Source organism: Nothobranchius furzeri, chromosome 1 (assembly GCF_043380555.1).
Source record: "Nothobranchius furzeri strain GRZ-AD chromosome 1, NfurGRZ-RIMD1, whole genome shotgun sequence".
Taxonomy (NCBI): domain Eukaryota; kingdom Metazoa; phylum Chordata; class Actinopteri; order Cyprinodontiformes; family Nothobranchiidae; genus Nothobranchius; species Nothobranchius furzeri.
In genome coordinates, this window is record NC_091741.1 from 66,413,323 (window position 1) to 66,432,288 (window position 18,966).

General features: G+C 41.3%; 1 long non-coding RNA gene across 1 annotated transcript; it reads left to right on the plus strand.

Moving 5' to 3' along the window:
* The first annotated feature begins 14,631 nt into the window (after positions 1-14,631).
* Positions 14,632-18,569, plus strand: LOC107382235 (uncharacterized). The gene is made up of 3 exons (XR_001572586.3): positions 14,632-14,945; positions 16,467-16,679; positions 16,758-18,569. It is a non-coding gene; the product is annotated as an uncharacterized lncRNA (long non-coding RNA).
* Positions 18,570-18,966: the final 397 nt, after the last annotated feature.

An 18,966-nucleotide genomic window follows, 5' to 3' on the forward strand; every position in this document is an offset into this window, starting at 1 on the left:
AGATACATTAAGTCACTGTATTCTATGGAAAGGATACCACCAGGGAGTTGGTATCAGGCATATTCCTGCACCTAACCAAAGATAACATCATTACAACATGATTGGATGATTGAAATGTGGTCCAGGGTCATCAAAACGTTGGTTGGGTTCAACAAACCAATATACGTTGCGATTAAAGATTGTGCAACATTGCCATATATGGTTGTTATTGATTATACAACCAACTTTGGCGTGTTATAATTGGCAATACTACTACATGTAATATATAAGAATGTTTGTGTTGATGAAACAATTTCTGTTAACATTTCAAAGAAAAATTATGACACTATTGGTGTTACTGATTGACACTTATCAAGGATAATTAATGAACAAAATGACTAAATGTATCATCGAATGACAAGTAAGAGGTCTAATGAAAGAAATATGAATTTTGCAAACATTTGTGCAGGCCAAGGCCATTCAGAATAATCTCAGTTTTACCTCCTAGGCCATGCTTGACATGACAAAAAGAATCGGGACTCCAGAATCTTATGAATGTGCAAAATTTTAGAGAAAATTCTGTACAAAGAAGGAAGAAGTTATTTTAACTGGAGCATCTGGTCCTCAGCTCCCCATCTTGTAAACAGTTTTTATTTTCTCCAGAGCTGAGATGCTCAGACAGGTGATGAAAGGGGTTTCTACTGCAGCAGGCAAAGCCATCATCTCATCCTTTTAAACTCTTCCATTTTCATATTTCCATGCATGGCTGCTCTGACATTTAGTGCAGAGAAACTGAGGGTTTTCAGGGACTCTCTTGGGAGTGCTGTATTACTTTGTCCTGTCAGAAATCGGTGTCATGAAAGAAAGGTGATGTCAGGTCCGTCAGGTTGTTTATTGAATTTACGGCGCCATTATTCCACCACTCAGCATGATTGTATTCATATTATACCCCATCCAACCAAGGTCGCCCTCACTCAGATTGCCTGATGACCTTGATCTTGGAGGCCCTCGGGGCCGGGTCTAACCAGAGAGACAGGGACCCTTCGGCTTTCTGTTCTGATGGACAGTCGAATAAAGCTTGGAGCTCAATCTGCTGGTACCAGAGCCGGAGGAGAGCATTAGCGGCAGCTGCAGCTGCGTTTTTGACAAGGTGAAAACAGCCACTTTAGAGTGTCGTTTCAACAAAGACTGAATGACTTATGCCTTCATACAGTGACCCTTGCTGAGGTCGCACAGACTGGAAATTGCAGCATTGATCATTGACAAGGATGGTGTGTTGTTGTTCTCTGAATGCCTTCCATAGACACGGAGCTCAATCCAGCAGAGATGGAAAGAGGTTGGTCCAGGGTGAGGTCACCATTCTCAGGCTCTATTACAGTTTCATCCTTCCCTCATCATACCACAGTTATCTTTTATGTTTGTCTTCTAAAAAAGACGGACACATTTGTCAGGATTCAATTTGCTGACTGTCAAAAATCATCATAAAGACAATCAGTATAAGGTGGAGATGTAAAGTAGTTACAGTTTTTAACCCTTATAATGAAGTTGTTTTATGTTTTGTTGTGAACCTGTGTTATGCTGTTGCAGAAGCCAGCTTCCAAGTATTTCTCTATTTGTGATGTCAACAAATGGAAAATGTTCCATTGTTTAATAACCAGTTCTCGGAAAAGGTAAATTGTCTTAAGAAATGATAAATATTCACATTTGTGAACTTCTACAATGATGAATACCTATATTTGTTCTCTGAAGTTTTGAACTAACATAAAAAATTAGTTTTCACTAACTTTTACTTAGTACTGTAATTTTTCTTGGCATTGTCATGTCTCAACAAAAAGGATGTAGAATGAAGCCAAAGGCTGTTAGGGCAGCTCAACTGTGGGAGAAATATAATAACCATTATTTAGCACAATTCCTCAAGAAGTTGGGAATACGTATCCAATGTTTACATTTGAAGGAGGCTTCAGGTATGCCTAAGATTTCTCTTAGCAGGTGAAAGAGTTGAACTGTTTAGTGATTAAAACTTATGTAAGTAGTCATTTAGAGTCAAATGCAGAAAAATACCTCCCAGCTTCTTCCAGCTGAGACATTCTCTGCGGTTTACTGGAGGCTAAACCAAAAACAGCCTTCCCCTTGGTGAGTCAAGATGAGTGAAATCCTGAATGTATGTATGTTTGTTCTACAAAAAGCCAAAAGGGGCGTGGAAAGGAGATGTACCTCTGTAATGGGAGTACAAATTTGGAATGAGGCTAAAATAGAATTAAAATTAGCAACTTCTCTTTCAGTTCTTAAAAAAACTTATCAGTAAAAATATTTCTGAAGAGTATTAATTTGATGTTGATGGATGGATTTGTGTTTTACTTTTATTTGGGTTGTTGGTTCATTGCGGGAAATTGAAAAGTTGTTTTGTAAGTAGGTTAGGCAATTATATAAGTTGTTGCTTCTGCCTAAACCTATTCAGTCATGAGATACCAAATAGACACCATATACAAATGAATGTATATGCTAGTGAGAAATGGTATTTGTATCTATTTGTATGACATGTTATTGTACACATTATCATAAGATGACTGACTGAATAAATTGATCATTCAATTATTCATTCATTCATTCATTCATTCATTCATTCATTCATTCATTCATTCATTCATTCATTCAATGATAAAGGTGTAGATTACTTGTTTAACCAATACATTTGCAGTGGTCTCTAGTAGGAATGAATGCCTTGCAGGCAGAACTCATGGCAGAAAAAAGCCCACAAAACCCTGGGCCAGTAGGACCAAGTCTGCAACATCAGAGCTGTGCTTCAAACCATCGACAGGAATACGAAGAGGCGCCATTAGGCACTGGAGGGCGTAACAGCGTCGCTGCCATGTTGGATGGGTCCCTCACCAGCAAACATTACTGGAGTCTAAGTAGAGTGAGTAACAATGCCGGTTTTCTTTACAGCCTATGGTTTTAGCTTTCAGCCGCTCTGCTCCCCGTCTCTGGAACTCACTCCCCCCAGACATCATGAACATCGACAGTTTCACCCTTTTCAAAACCAGACTCAAAACACACATGTTTAAATCAGCCTATGACCTCTGATTTTATTTCACTGTTTCTCTCTTTGTTTTTTCTTCTTTGCATTTTATTGTTGTTTTATTGCTGTTTTAATGTATTTTCTGAATGTATTTTCTGTCAAGTGACCTTGGGTGTTCTGAAAGGCGCTTTTAAGTAAAATGTATTATTTTTATTATTTTATCAACCGGCATACTATTGAAAACAGATCATGTGGGATTACTAGACTTTTCTAGCCTACCCTTTGGGATTTTATATATTTCTTTATTTTCACCCACCCATCCATCATTCGTCCATCCATTATTGTCCGCTTATCCAAGGTCAGGTTGCAGGGGCAGCAGCCTAAGCAGAGTAGCCCAGACTTCCCACTCCTCATCCACTTTGGCCAACTCCCAAGTCACTCCCTGGCCAGCTGAGAGACTTAGTCCCTCCAGTGTGTCCTGGGTCTTCCTTTGGGTCTCCTCCCGTTGGACAAGCTCGTAAAACCTTACCAGAGAGGTGTCCAGGAGGCATCCTGACCAAATGCCCAAACCACCTCAACTGGCTGTTTTATTTATTTTCATTTATGTATTTATTTATATTTTATATTATATTTCACTCCATACCATGTGTCTCTTTTGTGTGTTCATTCTGTGTTTGTGTCGGTAATCATTTTTTAATTATTTCCTTACACAGTTTAGTAAAAAATAATTTATTTACCTTACATGTTTCAGCTAGTAGCCAGAGAGTGGGTCTCTGAGGATGGCTAGAGCTACTAGCTGAACCATGTAAGGTAAAAAAAAAATATTTTTACTAAACTGTGTAAGAAAAGAACTAAAAAAAAATAGAATAATGTGCCTGATTTTGGGAAAAATCTTGAAAGTGTTTTTTTTTTTTTGTTGGGTAACCACCTTCCTCAGCAGAAATAAATGCACTGGTGGTAAAGGGAGACCCATCCAATATAGTGGCCCGCTGCTATGCCCACTCCAGTCCCCGTTGTGTCTACATATGTGATTTCTGTGCTTCAAACTGCAGGATTGGAAGTCTAATGTCCTGATATTTAGATATCTTGCCTCAGATGGGATAAAAACAACATGTCTATACCAATAACTGTTTGCTTGAGGACATGGATGTTTTATCGGCACAAGTAACACAAACCTTAAGGAGGTTCTGTCGTGTGAGTGAGTTGCTAATGCTAGGAGTAAGCTTTTGTTGACCGAGATGTTCTCTGGTGATTCCGGACTCTAAAGCAACAACCACCTTCCCTGTCGTGAGTCACTATGGGTAAATCCACTTCACAACGTGCGTGGTCCGGCTTGACAAATAAAACTCGGGTTCAGATTTTCTGTCTATTTTCTATCAGAAGCTAAAGCAGGAGGTAGGTGTGGGAGATTACTTTCATGTTCAGATGGCATGTAAAACTCCGAGTGACCACTTATAATCAGAAATAATCATTAAAAAACTTTTTTCAGTGAACTATTGCTCCAGGGGTGGACACGCATTCTGCCGCTTAGCCAAGTAGGCCACTTGGGTTGAGCTTTACACACAAAAACAGTTTCCAAGTCCCTGAACTTTGCAGCAGCTAAATATCAAGTCATGGATGCACTCCTTTAAAAAAAAAAAAGACCCATTTATCCAATTAAAGGTGATATTTTCCAATGAACATTGTGCTTTTCCACCTGGACCCGAGTTATATAATTTACCACATCTGCAGAAAAATAGCTGCTGCCTAACAGCAAGATAAAGTACTCTCCTCTGCCTCTGCTGCCAAGCTGCTGTTATAAATTACCGCTCTGTTGTGTTGTGGACCACACACTCTCACACACACCAACCATATTCTTCCAGACAAATACGCACAGGCACATTATCAAATGGCAGCTGTAGGCTGCAGTTATTTAAAGGTTGTCATGTAATTACTGTCCTCATCTGAAGCCCTCAGCATTCACCGGCTGCATTCAGGGTCAGTGGGAGAAAGCGGTGCCTGATTTTAACGGGTGCTCTCAGTACTCTTTTACACAGACGCTAATGGGATTTATGGAAGGGACCTCAGTGCAACGACGCAGACAGGTAGCGTCCAACAATCCTCCAGTTAATGCACTCATCTGCGGTAAAATGGTAACGTGCAATTATGATGCCAAAGTGGCACCTCCATCCAAATCCATTTGTGGTTCACATCACACAGAAGCTAACATCATGTTTTGTAATTAGGCTAATTAGCATTTCTCCTTGGCAGGTTGTGCCGTGTTGTGTTCAAAGTCAACCTGACATGTCGGTAATGACAACAGTGACAGATTTATCCCCTTGATGTTTCATCAATCACACCAAGGTTTTCAAATAAACTCACGTCCTTCCAAGCAGGAAGTTTTAATTTGGAGAACACCATGAACGTTGCTGTCAAACAATGAGTTTAACTTTCATTTTGTGTCCCACATCATACTGACTCCACATGAACTCATTATTCACAGTTGAAATTAACTTTTTTTTCTGACAAAAAACAAACAAGAACTTTCTACAAACAGTCAAACTGGATCCAGTGACACTTAACTTTGGGACAAAAGAGACATTTTGTCATTTTAAAAAGTTGTATATGTTCAACAAAACTAAGTAACCTAAAATAATGGAAGAGAAGAAAAATATATTTTTTATATTTAACTTATTTATTTTAATATCACCAATATTGATATGTATTGTCAATATCAGTATTCATTGGTTTAAAGATATGCCTGTCATAATTTAATTTATGAACATTTTAATTGAAACAAAGAAATTATAGGGTGCTGAAGTGAATTTATGTCAGTAATCAAACTTAGGAAACCTTTGCAGGTGTGCTGGATTCATTAGCTGATTAGAGTGTGACACTGAGTCTAGAATTTTGAACATTTTTGCATATTCTGATTGTGAAAACTGATATTTTGAATTTGGGGTTTTCATAAGCTTTAAGCCATAATCATCACAATTATATTAAATATTGGCTTGAAATAGCTGGCTTTACATGTAATGAGTCTATCTCATATATTAGTTTCACTTCTTAAGTTGAATTACTGACATCAATTTACTTTTGCTTCATATTCAGATTTCTTGAGTTTCACCTGTAAGATAAATGAAATAAGTAAAAAAATAAAATAAAATGTGGGCCAAACTAGGAATTAGAACCAAAACACTAAATGTAAAAGTGCAATGTACCTAGGTAGAACACTATGAAAAGCTAGTAAAAACAGCTCGCGGATAACTGGTCAAAAATTTTGAATATCATGACAAAGTTAATTTATTTCAGCAATTCCATTCAAAAAGTGAAACTTGTATATTAGATTCATTCATTACACACATATTGATATATTTCTAATGTTTCTTTCTTTTAATTTTGATGATTATAAGCGACAACTAATGAAAATCCCAAATTCAGTATCTCAGAAAATTGGAAACGTATTTTTATTATTATTAGTTTTTTTTTCCAATATTCTGAGATACTGAATTTGGGATTTTAAAATTGACATTAGTTGTCACTTATAATGAATATTATAAGTCATTCAGATGGCATTAAAAAAATGCAAAAAAAAAAAAAAGGAATTTCAGAAAAGTTGACTAACAGAAAAGTATTAGCATCAAAAGTACGAACATGTACAGCACTCAGTATTTAGCTGGCACTGCTTTGGCCTGTGTTACTGCAGCAATGTGGTGTGGCATGGAGTCTGTGGCACTGCTCATGTGTTATGCTCTGATAATTGCCTTCGTCATTTCTGAATTGTTGGGTCTGGTGTATTGCATCTTCTTCTTAACAAAACCCCAACGCTTTTCTATGGGTTAAGGTCAGGCACGTTTGCCGGCCAATCAAGAACAGGTATGCCATTGTCCTTAAACCACCTACTGGTAGCTTTGGCACTGTGTGCAGGTGCAGAGTTCTGTTGGAAAACGAAATCTGTATCTCCATAAAATTGGTCATCAACAGGAAGTGCTTGTGACAACGCAGGCATCTCGGGGACCTGGGGCAACATGAAGGATGCGTCACTCAGGTGATAAATATTAACAAACAAAAATAAAAAGTTCAGGTTTTCTTTATTTTAGTGTATTTTTCTTTTGCCAAAATGTAAAAAAAAAAACAATAACAAGTGAACTAAAATTGGGTTTTACCCAGTGATAACAAATATTTACCAAGAGAGCTCTTAAGACATTCAATGCACCACACAAAAATCTACAATTCAAACAGTCTTTTACACAAAAGGTCAATCTCTAACACCTAAATTATACATCTCTGTCTGCTCCCCGTGGGAGAGACATGCATGTGTTGACAGAGATGTTTTGCTTTCAGACTTCATCACCTGGGTATTGTTGCAAAACAATTCCCCGCCAGGACAACAGAGGGCATAGCACTATCTGAGGTATCCTGCCACTATTACAGTCACATATTCGGTCCACGATAGAGTAATTGCTATTGTGTTTATATTGTTTTAATGTATTTCAGAGACTTTTAACACGGACAAATTTGTCCCTCATCCTCCTCCATCTTTTCATGCAATCGGCACCTCTAAAACCACGTTTCTCATCTTTTCTGTCCACAAATAAATTGCTTGCTGCATGTCTTTGTACCCCTTCAGTCATCGGTGAATAAACATTCATATTTACAGACTTTTTCCTTGATGCATTCTTCAATCTGTTACGTGTCTGCTGCTCAAAATCTCTTTATGTTTTGAAGCGGCAAAAACGGTGCTTTTGACAAATGAAAACAGGAAGCATCGTTCTGATGAATCACAAGCTTTTGGTCTCCATCTCAATTGATGGATAGTTAAAATGTGGGGTATGTCTCCGTCTTCCTCTGCAAGCCCTTCAGAGGGCTCTTGCATCAATGCATAATGGCGCTGTGTGTGTCCGCCCCGACACATATGGGGAAGAATAAATTAGGCTTAAGCCTCAAAGTTGGAATGGGAGACAACAAGCCGGAGGACAGGCAACTCTGAACTGTTGCTCCATTGGTGATGTTCTTCTTCTTCAATACAGTAAGCAGGCTGGATACCTAAAAGGTGAATTGCTGCCATAGCAACCTCCCACAACTGAACCGGCACAACCAACCGCACACAACAAACACACAAACGCCCCCACCCCTTGCACCCACAGAACCAACAACCCCCACCCCCCCACCACCACCCCCACCAGCACACACCCCAGTGAACGCACACATGAACCTCACAAGAAATTTTGAATGGGTTTTTCCTTTCCCAATCGTCTCCAGGTTGCCGTTATCCCAATCGCTTGTACACTTTTTTCCACCACATCTTGTCCTTTGTGTCTTGCCCTTCTTGTGAAAGGTGTCAATGGTCATCTTTTGGACTACTATCTAATCAGCAGTCTTCCCCATGATTGTTAAGCCTACAGAACTCGACTGAGGGACCATTTACTGACTTTTGCAGGTGTTTTAAATTAATTAGCTGATTAGTGTTGCACCAGGGGTCTTCATTGTTGGACCGTTTCTCAATATTCTAATATTCTGAGGTAGTGAATTAGGCATTTTCATCATTTGTCACATAATCATCAAAATTTAATCAAGACATTCAAATTTGAGATAAATCAGTCTGTGTGTAAATGAATGAATCTAAATATATATGGAAAAGGTTGTGAATGTGTGTGTGTGTGTGTGTGTGTGTGTGTGTGTGTGTGTGTGTGTGTGTGTGTGTGTGTGTGTGTGTGTGTGTGTGAATGGGTGAATGACTGATTGTGTTGTAAAGTATCTTGGGGGGCTGTAGAACTCTAAGAAGGTGTTATACAAATACAGACCATTTACCATGTGTGCCTAAACAACTCACAACTGACAGCTGCTCTTGGTGAACATAACATCAGATAGTTTCTAGTCATTTTTTGTAGAGCTCATTCTACTGAAACAGTTCTTCATAGGCTCTTTAATGACCTTCTGACTCTCAGTGAAAGTTCTGTTCTGGTTCTGTTGGACCTGACTGCAGCTTTTGACACTATGGACACCTATCTAGTATAATGTTCACATACTACTATATAGGCTGAGAGACTGGGTAGGCCTAACAGGATCTGCTCTGGAGTGGTTCTCCTTCTATCTGTGCTGTTTCCAAGTTTTGGTCCTCCACCACCTCCTCACCCATGATGTTCCGCAAGGTTCTGTGCTGGGGCTTCTACTCTTCCTCCTTTATCTGTTCCCTCTTCAAGCCATACTGAGCTTGTTTAAGGGAATGTTCTACCATCTTTATGCAGATGACATCCAACTGTACATCTCCTTAAAGCCCCATGAGATGTCTAAGCTGCGGCTGTTACACACCTGCTTAGACTCTAATGGGGCGACGGTGGCACAGGAGTTAAGTGCTCGCCCTGTAATCGGAAGGTTGCAGGTTCGAGCCCCGCTCAGTCTGTTGCTATCGTTGTTTCCTTGGGCAAGACACTTAACCCATGTTGCCTGCTAGTGGTGGTCGGAGGGACTGGTGGCACCAGTGCACGGCAGCCTCGCCTCTGTCAATGCGCTCCAGGGCAGATGTGGCTACATTGTAGCTCATCCCAGCTTTCTTCTCACACCAAACCTTCTGTCGGGAATCTTGGTGTGACCTTTGACCCAGCTCTCACCCTGGATTCTCATGTCAGTTCTCTTGTTCGCTGTTCCTTCTTCCATCTCAGGAACATTGCTAAGCTGAGTCCCATTCTGTCCCGCTCTGAACTTTAGACAGTTATCCACACCTTCATCTCCTCACGCTTAGACTACTGTAACTCTCTTTTCACGTGTCTGAGCAGAGCCTCCCTGAACCGTCTACAGGTGGTTCAGAATGCCTGTGCTCGGCTTCTGACCAAGTCCTCCAAACACACCCACATCACCCCGCTTCTCCTCCAGCTTCACTGGCTGCCAGTCAACTTCAGGGTTCATTTCAAGATCCTGGTTCTGGTTTATAATAGCCTAGCCTGCTGTCTATTCTACACAGAGGACAAGTCTGGATACTCAGAGGTAGAGAGCACCACGAGGGGCAAGACTAGCAGTTAAAAAATAACCAATCAGAAAAAAGGCTAAAATGACAACTGCATGACGTGATGCTGTAGTTGTTTAGCTGTAGTCAAATATAGCAATATATATATGTATATGTGTGTATATATGAACGCTTGATAATTTCTAATTATTCTAAAACACTCATCTTGTTTTATGACTTCATGTCACTCCAGATACCTCATACCCAAATCCTCTTTTTGTTGTGTCCCCTGTACAACCCTCACAGGCCCCAAAGGTGCTGTTGACTTATTAAATTATTAATCAAATTATGTTGTATAAAAATGAGGCTTGTCTGTTTCCAGAAAAAAAAATAGTCAAGACAATCCAAATGAGCTTTTTAGAATGGAGTTTTGCTGTTTATCTAAAACAAGCAATGATAATGTGTAGATTTTATTTATTTAGCTTATTATTTCCCTGCAGGGGCAAGAAACAATACTTTTCCAGGCAGCATATCTTAACTCTGTTAGCTTCTAGCTAATGTTTCAAACTGGGGAGAAAATAGTGTTTCTAAAGTGAGCTTCACAGTTCTACTAGCATGAGGAAATGTTTCATCATTAGGAAGTTAAACCCTCTTTAGAATGGAGTCTGTAAACTAGTACTCAGTACTCCTCAGGTGTGCACTAATGCTGCTTGACTCCAACTTCACCAACAGCATCATTAAAACCCCATTACACACAATAAAAGCAGAACTCGCTTCTAATTAGCAAAAAACATAAAACACATCCATCAGACAAATAAATAAATATATCAATGCAAACAGCATAGTTCAACCAACGTTAAAGGTCAGCTTTTATGCAACAGTCCACAGTTTTATGCCTTTTCGTGCGCAAATTGTGTTATTTCTCACCACTATGACTCACCGACACCGCAAAAGATTTCTACTTGCTGTTTTAAACAAAACAACTTGGGCATTTACATTCAGAAAATTTACCAACAGATTGTTTTTGTTGATTACTGTTTGTGATTACAGTTATACAATATGACATATTGACATTGATCCATATATATATATATATATATATATATATATATATATATATATATATATATATATATATATATATATATATATATATGCATCAATCCATCATTTTGTGTCCGCTTATCCGAATTCGGGTCAATGGGAGAGTAGCCTAAGCAGAGAGGCTCAGACTTCCCTCTCCCCATACACTTGGGCCAGCTCTTCTGTGGGAATCCTAAGATGTTGCCTGGCCAGCCGAGAAACACAGTCCCTTCAGCTTGTCCTGGGTCTTCCTTTGAGTCTCCCCTCAGTTGGATGGAAGAAAACCTCACCAGGGAGGCGTCCAAGAGGCATTGTAATCATTTGCCTCAGTCACCTCAACCGGCTCCTCTTGATGTGGAAGAGCAGTGGGTCTACTTCGAGCTCCTCCGAGCTTCTCATTCTAGGGAGAGCCCAGACACCCTGCAGAGAAAACTTGTTTTGGCTTCTTCTGCAATCTCATTCTTTCAGTCACTACCCAAGGCTTGTGGCCATAGGTGAGGATAGGAACGTAAATCGACCTGTAGATTGAGAGCTTCGCCTTCTTGCTCAGCTCTCTCTTTCCCACGACAGACCAGTACAACGCTTGCATCACTGACGACGCAGCAAAACTATTCGCCCCCTGCAGAGTTGTCATGAATGTAAAATAGATCTATTAAACCTAAAATGTTTTTTGAACCAGGCTCTAAACATGTTTATTTCTGCTGTGAAATTGGCATTTTTAACATGTGGGTCAGGGAGGATTTGCTCACTTCTGGTGCCAGCCCACAGTGGATGTGGGTGGAACTGCATTTTTTATCTCTTCCGTGTTGGCTTCATGTTCATCTCAGGGTTATGGGGTTTTGAGTAGGGCTGTCGCGGTAACCGCAAAAATGAAATATCGCGATATGAAGAAGCCCACCGCGCTGCATCATGCGCCACCGCGATTACTGAACTTGGTTCAACTCAATGATGCATGTTGAGAAGGATGGCTGCACTGGTATCAAAACGAAACGTTACTTCGCTCCTGTGGGAGCGCTTTGGTTTTCAGTACGTCAGCTGCTGCGCAGCCAGAGTCCTTGGCCGAGACAGAGCTGCCACCAGCGGCAAATAAATAAATAAATAAACGCTCGGAGACCTGCTGAAGTCCCGGACAAGCACTGCTTCTGCAGCCGTCCCAAAGAGAGTTTGAGCCGAGCTGGAGCTCACTCGCTACCTGCAGGAGGAATGCATCCACCCTAAAGAAAACCCCCGTGACACGGTGGAGCAACAAACGGGAGATTCCCTTTGCTCGCCAGAGTCGCACGCAAGTACGTGTGTGTTAGTGCAACGAGCGCACCATCCGAGAGGCTTTTCAGTGTTGCTGCAAATGTTGCCGCCCCTCTCAGATCCTCTCTCAAACCGTAGTTAACATGCTGGTTTTCCTTGTAGGTAACAAGGACGTGACCGAGCTATAAATCACCGTCATTCGTGTGTGTGAAAGTGAAATGATAGTGCGCCCGCCCCCCGGCGCGCGCGCGCGCGCCCGGTACGTGTAATTTTTTATGCTTGATTTTAAACAACTAAACAAAATGGGGACTTGTTTCTTATTTGTTAGATGCTGCAGCCAAATTTGCATTTAAAAGTTTAACCTCCTGAATTTTGTTGTTTTTAAGTTCAGTCGGACTCCGACTGTCGGAGAAACAATCGTTACTGCGATCTGCGTTGTTACTGCCCTTTGATCTGCATTCAGTAAAGTGTTATTAAAGAAGGCACGGCAATTTTTAACCTTTTTTAAATGTGTAAACATTATGTTTAGATAGTACTGCAATAAAAAAGTGCTGCAATAATATCGCACACCGCAATATTAAGCCACCCTGAATCACCGCAGGGGGAATTCCTCAACCGCGACAGCCCTAGTTTTGAGTGTTTTCTATAAATTCTGATTAGCTCAAATAGGACAAAGTTAAAGCTAACCTTCTGTGTTCAGGATGTCTTGCAATTGCTTGAGATTCCAATCAATTGTTCATCAAAGGGAAATAAAAAAGGAGGTTTTACAAAATCTGAGATATAGGTTTGTTTTTGCTTTCCCTAAACACAGTGTTTGGTATTGAATGTGAACTTACTAGAACATGCCTCCAGAGGACTTTGTCTACTCCTCTTACATAATGTGCCTTCTCCTGTTTCTGTCCCTCTAACTTGCTGCAGCGTCTCTGTGTGTGATAAAGTATGTCTCTCCTTCAGTATTATTATAAACATCACTGGAATTTTTGGAACCGTTCTACAGATTATTAAGAACACTTGCAATTCGTTTGTTGGCATTCACATGGTTACACATTTGGCAAAATTCCTGTCTGTCAACTGTGAGACACACATGTGCAGCCAAAAACAACAAGCACCTCAACAAGTCGGAATCCTTCACAAGTTGATGAGTTACATCATTCCATGCACAAACCATTTACCATCAAGTCTACAACACACGCACACACACACACACACACACACACACACACACACACACACACACACACACACACACACACACACACACACACACACACACACACACACACACACACACACACACACACACACACACACACACTTTGCTGTTTGGTGGAATTGTAAACATCTTAGCCTACAAGTCAGTCTTGGTTTACTAAACTCCTGTTTTATGACAGAACAACTGGCAATCAGCTGAGCGGAGAGCTCAGGAGGGCATTTCACGTCACACTTCTTAATTTGTGTATGATGCAAAAACCTGCATTCATCAACGTTTGCAAACTTTAGATTGTTCTTGTGATATAATGGAAAATGCAATCTGCTCTGTCAGGACATAGAACAGTTTTCATGATAAGAAAGTTTTAAACATTCAAAACAACAGCAGCTGGTGCAGAAGCTTAATGCAATTTACAGGCTTGTGTGTTTCAGTGCATCTTCTCCCTCTGTTTCTTCTGTTCCTCCTTTGTGGGATGCTTGTCGCTTCCTCGTTCTTAATTTACCTGTTCATTTCTATTGTACCTCGTTTAGTTTGTCCTGATTTAGGAAGTTCTAGGAGTCCTCTCTCTGCCTTCAGCTTTGTTTTCTGGTGTCAGGACTGGTTAGTAGAGCTGAGCCACATGATCATAAGAAGATTTGAGAGATTAGAAAAGAAGTGTGGAGAAAAAAATGAACAAAGACATCCATCCATCCCTGCCTAGGTAGAGGCAATAGATTCAGGACAACAACCCTGACGTACCTGTCCATTTGGTTGGAAAACTGAAGTTTAAACCATTGTTTTAGAAACTATTTGTCAATACTTTTCTCAACTGTTTCATTTAAAATACATTTTAAGCTGTAAGAACAATCTGTTTAGCCTGGGTCTGACCCTGAGCCCAAAGCATTGTAGCTCTCAAACAGAAAGTGACAAACTGTCTGTCTCTTTGAAGCTAATTGGTCCTCACAGAAGCTACTAGAACCCGATCACTCACGCTCCCTGACCCCGCGTGCTCTCTTGTTTCCTATTAGTTTTAATTGACTCGTCTTTCTTTTTGTGTCGACCTCCCCTCCTTCCCTCCTCTTGCATCTTGACAGCAGCTGTCTGCAGATCTCTGCAACGGCGTCTGCAGCCTGCGTCGAGGTGAAAGAGCGACAGCAGCAACAGGAAGTAATGTCAGGAAGTTGGCCGTTTAGGGAGGTGGGTAGAAGGTGACTCGTCAGGCTTGGCAACTCGTTGAGTCGGACGGTTGTCACGACGACTGACCTCCTGCTGCTCTCAACATGACAGAGAGGATGACTGAATGTCAGCTTAACCGCTCCGCCTGTCATGTCTGTCACACCCGGTGATACAGGAAGTCATGTTTCCTGAGACGACTCCGAGCGGCTGAAGCTTTATTTATATTTGATCTCTTCTGTAAAAGAGAAAGTAAGCGAAGGATATTCTGTAGAAACTTTTCGACCCCACATGGACCCACAGAGCAGCTCGCTGGCTCCAGGTGAAGCTTCCTGGTAGGTTTCTCAGTCACTTATAAAGGTTTTATGGGCAGAAGATGAGTTTAGACAGAAAAACAGAGAGTCAGACCCTCATTTATTTTTTACAACACTTATTTAGGGGCATATAGTCAGTATTTTTTGGAGCTCAGAACATCCATGTGGTCCAAAAAAAAAAAAAACCCGAGGGTTAATGAACAAATAAAGGATATCAAATGTGCTCTGAAACAGCACTGCTGTCTTCACCAAAATAATGACCCCTTTCTTATGGGATTGTTGTCCTGATCTGGGGAGTCTGTGTCCCTGTCTGAAGCAGAGGAGTTCACGTATTGTGGTTTATTGTTGGGGTGAAAGGTGAAGTGACATATATGGTCTTTCTCTGCTGTAACAAGATAGTCGTGCTGCTTTTTTATTTATTTATTATTTTTGTGGTGAAGCAAATTCCTCATCATCATGATCCAAACAAGCTGAAATGATCTGGAGGTCAGGCTAAGCCTTAGAGATAAGAAAAAGAGTATCTGGAGCATCTGCGGTGGAGCTACGGGTAGGCAACAGTTTCTCAATGAAAAAGAGAAGATGCAGGTTATGGGATTTGGTTAGGAAGCCGCCTGGTCACATTCCCCAGAAGTTGTTGTAGGAATTATAAATCCTTTCTAGCCTGGCAGAATCATGGCATCCAGGAGGTGTCATGAGCCGGGGTGAGTACTCTCATTCACCTAACCATCTTTAGCCCCTTCAGACAGGCCATGAAAAACGGAAAAGTTCCGGACTCTGTCCGTAAGACATTTGTGTCTGAATACAAACATCCGGATAACGTTTTCCATAATTTAACCGGACGACGCCCCTAGTAACAGGTCCGGACTTGTCACGGACAAGGTGGCTGCTTCAAACTGGTGAGGTAGAGTTCCGGACAGGGAGGAGGAGGGGACCGGGGGACGCTGTGCGCACCTAGATAGCCCGCTGCTGTAGCATGCGGCGAACCACGGCAGCTCGCCTCCTACGGTCCCGCCTAGACGCGCGACGGAGCGCTTCACACCGCTTCAGTGATTTCTTTAACCATTGAGCTTCATCATCCAGGTTTCTTATGCATCTTCGTGTGCACAGAATTATGCTTAGCATAAGTCCGATCCCCCCCGACATCTGGCACTTTTCCCTGCTGTGTGAAGGCAGTCGAAAGGACAAGTTCCGGTACAAAAGTGGTGTGTCTGAAAACACAGTTCCGGTTAAAAACCGGATTGAATTGTCCACAAATGTTCCAGAATGTCTATCTGAAAAGGGCTCACGAGTCTCTTGCCAGGAGAGGGAGTGGCCCAGCTGTTACTGATCAGCAATCAGCAGGGTGTTTTCCTATTTAAGGTGGATGGAGGACACAATTCAACGCCGGATGATTGCCTCCGCTTGGTAGTACCTAGCTACTTCAGTTAACCTTTTGTATCTCTAGGATTCTTGTGCTTTAGTATTTTTGCTCTAGATATTTTTGGAAGTTTTTTTACTTTTGCTACCTGCTGGAGCTTATTGTGGATTACTTCCCTTCTTAAGGATTCCCACTTGTTCTCTGGTCGCTTGCCTTTGGATACCTACCTCTGACTCCAGGATTTGGATACTCAGCACGCGACCTCCATAACCCACCTCTCATCACCCCGGTGCCCCACCCACCAGGACGCCCCACTTTTCTCCACCTATGCTCCCTCTCCTACGCTCCCCTGGCTCTCAACCTGCTCCCTCCTCCAGCCAGCAAACTCTCGTCCCACAGTAAGTTCTGCTGAACACCTCTGACTAAATGGACCTCTGAATCAGAATCAATGCTCACCTGTGTTCTCCCTCTTCCAGACGCTGAGCTGTCATAGCAGTACCTACCACAGACTTATCTGTGCATCCTCAGTTCCTTCTTTATAAATAAATCATATTTTACCCCCGTTCTTGGTCTGTGTTGCATCCTGCATGTCTTGGGTTAGGTAGCTTCCTCCAAACATGACAGGAGGAGCTGGGGGAGGAACATCTGGACTTCCCTCCTGGACTTGGTACAGTTACAATCTCAGATTAAAGGAATAATACTGTTGAATGAATCCAAACTAAGTCACCAGGTCCTATGTATTCATTTAATTTTTGTGCTTTTGCACCAGAGTTCATTTTAAACCTATAGCTACAGAAGGCTGTCAAAAATCTGTGCTCCCATGTGTCCAGATTAGCTCTTATTTCTCCTCATATGCTTGAAGCAACAATCTGAGTTTAGTGCAACGGTATGAATATTGACACAGCTCGTAGAAAATCTTTGTTAGTTTTATCTCCTGGTCAACAGAGTTTGTTCTCCCTGTGAATTATACCTCAGAACAGAACATTCCCCCAATGACAACTCAAAGCAAATGTGTACAACTACGTTATGAGAACATACTCTGCAAAGGATCATCTTGGAATGAACTTTGAAAAGTAATAAGCATTTGGAACACACACACACACACACACACACACACACACACACACACACACAAACCTTTGCCCCCACTCTGTAAGTAAAATAAACTCAAGCCCTTTTTAATATAATTCTGATGCATTACCAAAGTGGCACAATCGTTACAACATTCATAACCTGAAGTGGCGTTAGTGGGATGAGGGCTAAAATTTCCATCAGGACCTGTTGTTGCTGCTTATCAGCACATTCTGGAGGCCACACTTAAAGAGAACACTTTAGTTTCCTTACATTGAATTTAATATTTACACTGATATTTATTCATTCATTAATTATGTTGAAGCATGGTTGAAAAGCAGTATCTGCCTTCCATTGGTTACATTCCATAGAATTTTTATTTATTATTACTATTGTCTGATTCTAATTATTTCTGTTGGTTTCTGTGTGCTTTTAATCAAGTGAGCCAAATCTGACTGCTTGAGCAAAAACATATTTTCTGATATATAAATGGGCCATGACAAATATATTTTTTTCTTTTGGTTAACTTTTTGTCACTGTGCAACTGGTTTAAATTTTCCTCTCTGACTTGGAACATGATCTGTTTACAAATTGGCTCAGTTTTTTTCTGAGAATGCATTTTATATGTAAATCCAAATTATTATTTTCTTTTCTTTCTGCCTCCAGTAGAAATCTTTTTTTTTTTCATTATCTGTTTCTGGGAGTTTGCTTCTTGTTGAACCTGGAGGGGAAATCGGTTTGTTAACATCAGCAGTAAATCGCACAGCTAATGGTGTTGAAACAAGAAGGGGAGACAAAGTGCAAGAATACAAATATGGACCCACTGCAGACCGTCTTTGTGATAAAATATTAAACTTACACCATAAAGAGTAAATAATTGACTTGTAGCTCTGCTAGTTAAAGTGTGCTGCTGCAAAATGTGATGGGACTTAGTTTAGGGTAAAAGGTGCATTTTAACCATTAGCTGAATTATTTCTGTTGTGTCTGGCAAAATATTAATGTAGATTATATGTTGTATTAAAACTGCTGCTGGGTGAAGAAGCAACAACAACGAGTCTAGTGATCCCTCGCCAAGAGACAAAGAGACTTCCTGAGAGTTTAAATCTCATTTAAAAAGTTGTGGATCAGATCTGAACACACAGTCTGACTGGCTCCCCTTCACACATTAAACATTCTGAGCCTCTAATATTTTCTAAGTTCTCCAATGGTATGAGCAGGGACACAGCAAGCTGTTTTAAAGTGTGGGTGTTGAGATTTCTCTTACATATATATATATATATATATATGAAGAGAGGGAGAACAGGTGGCCCGGAGGGGGGGGGGGGGGGGGGGGTTGCCGGGCTGGAGCCTGATCTCCAGGTCATAGGGTCGGTGAGGAGGTAGCCTGGTAGTGGGTTCTTTAGCGAAGACCTGAGCGAGGTTGTGGTATTGAGGAGGGACGAGCGTCAGGTCTACGTCTTTGGGTGGTGCTGCTCCCGTCCGAGGTGTAGGGGAGCCCCGGTGGTTCTGGCAACCCGTGCCCCAGGCCAGGACCTTACTGGTGGACCAGGAGATGTGAGGCTCATGACGGCAGAACCAGGAATGGCCCAGGATGAGAGGTGTAGCCGGAGCCTG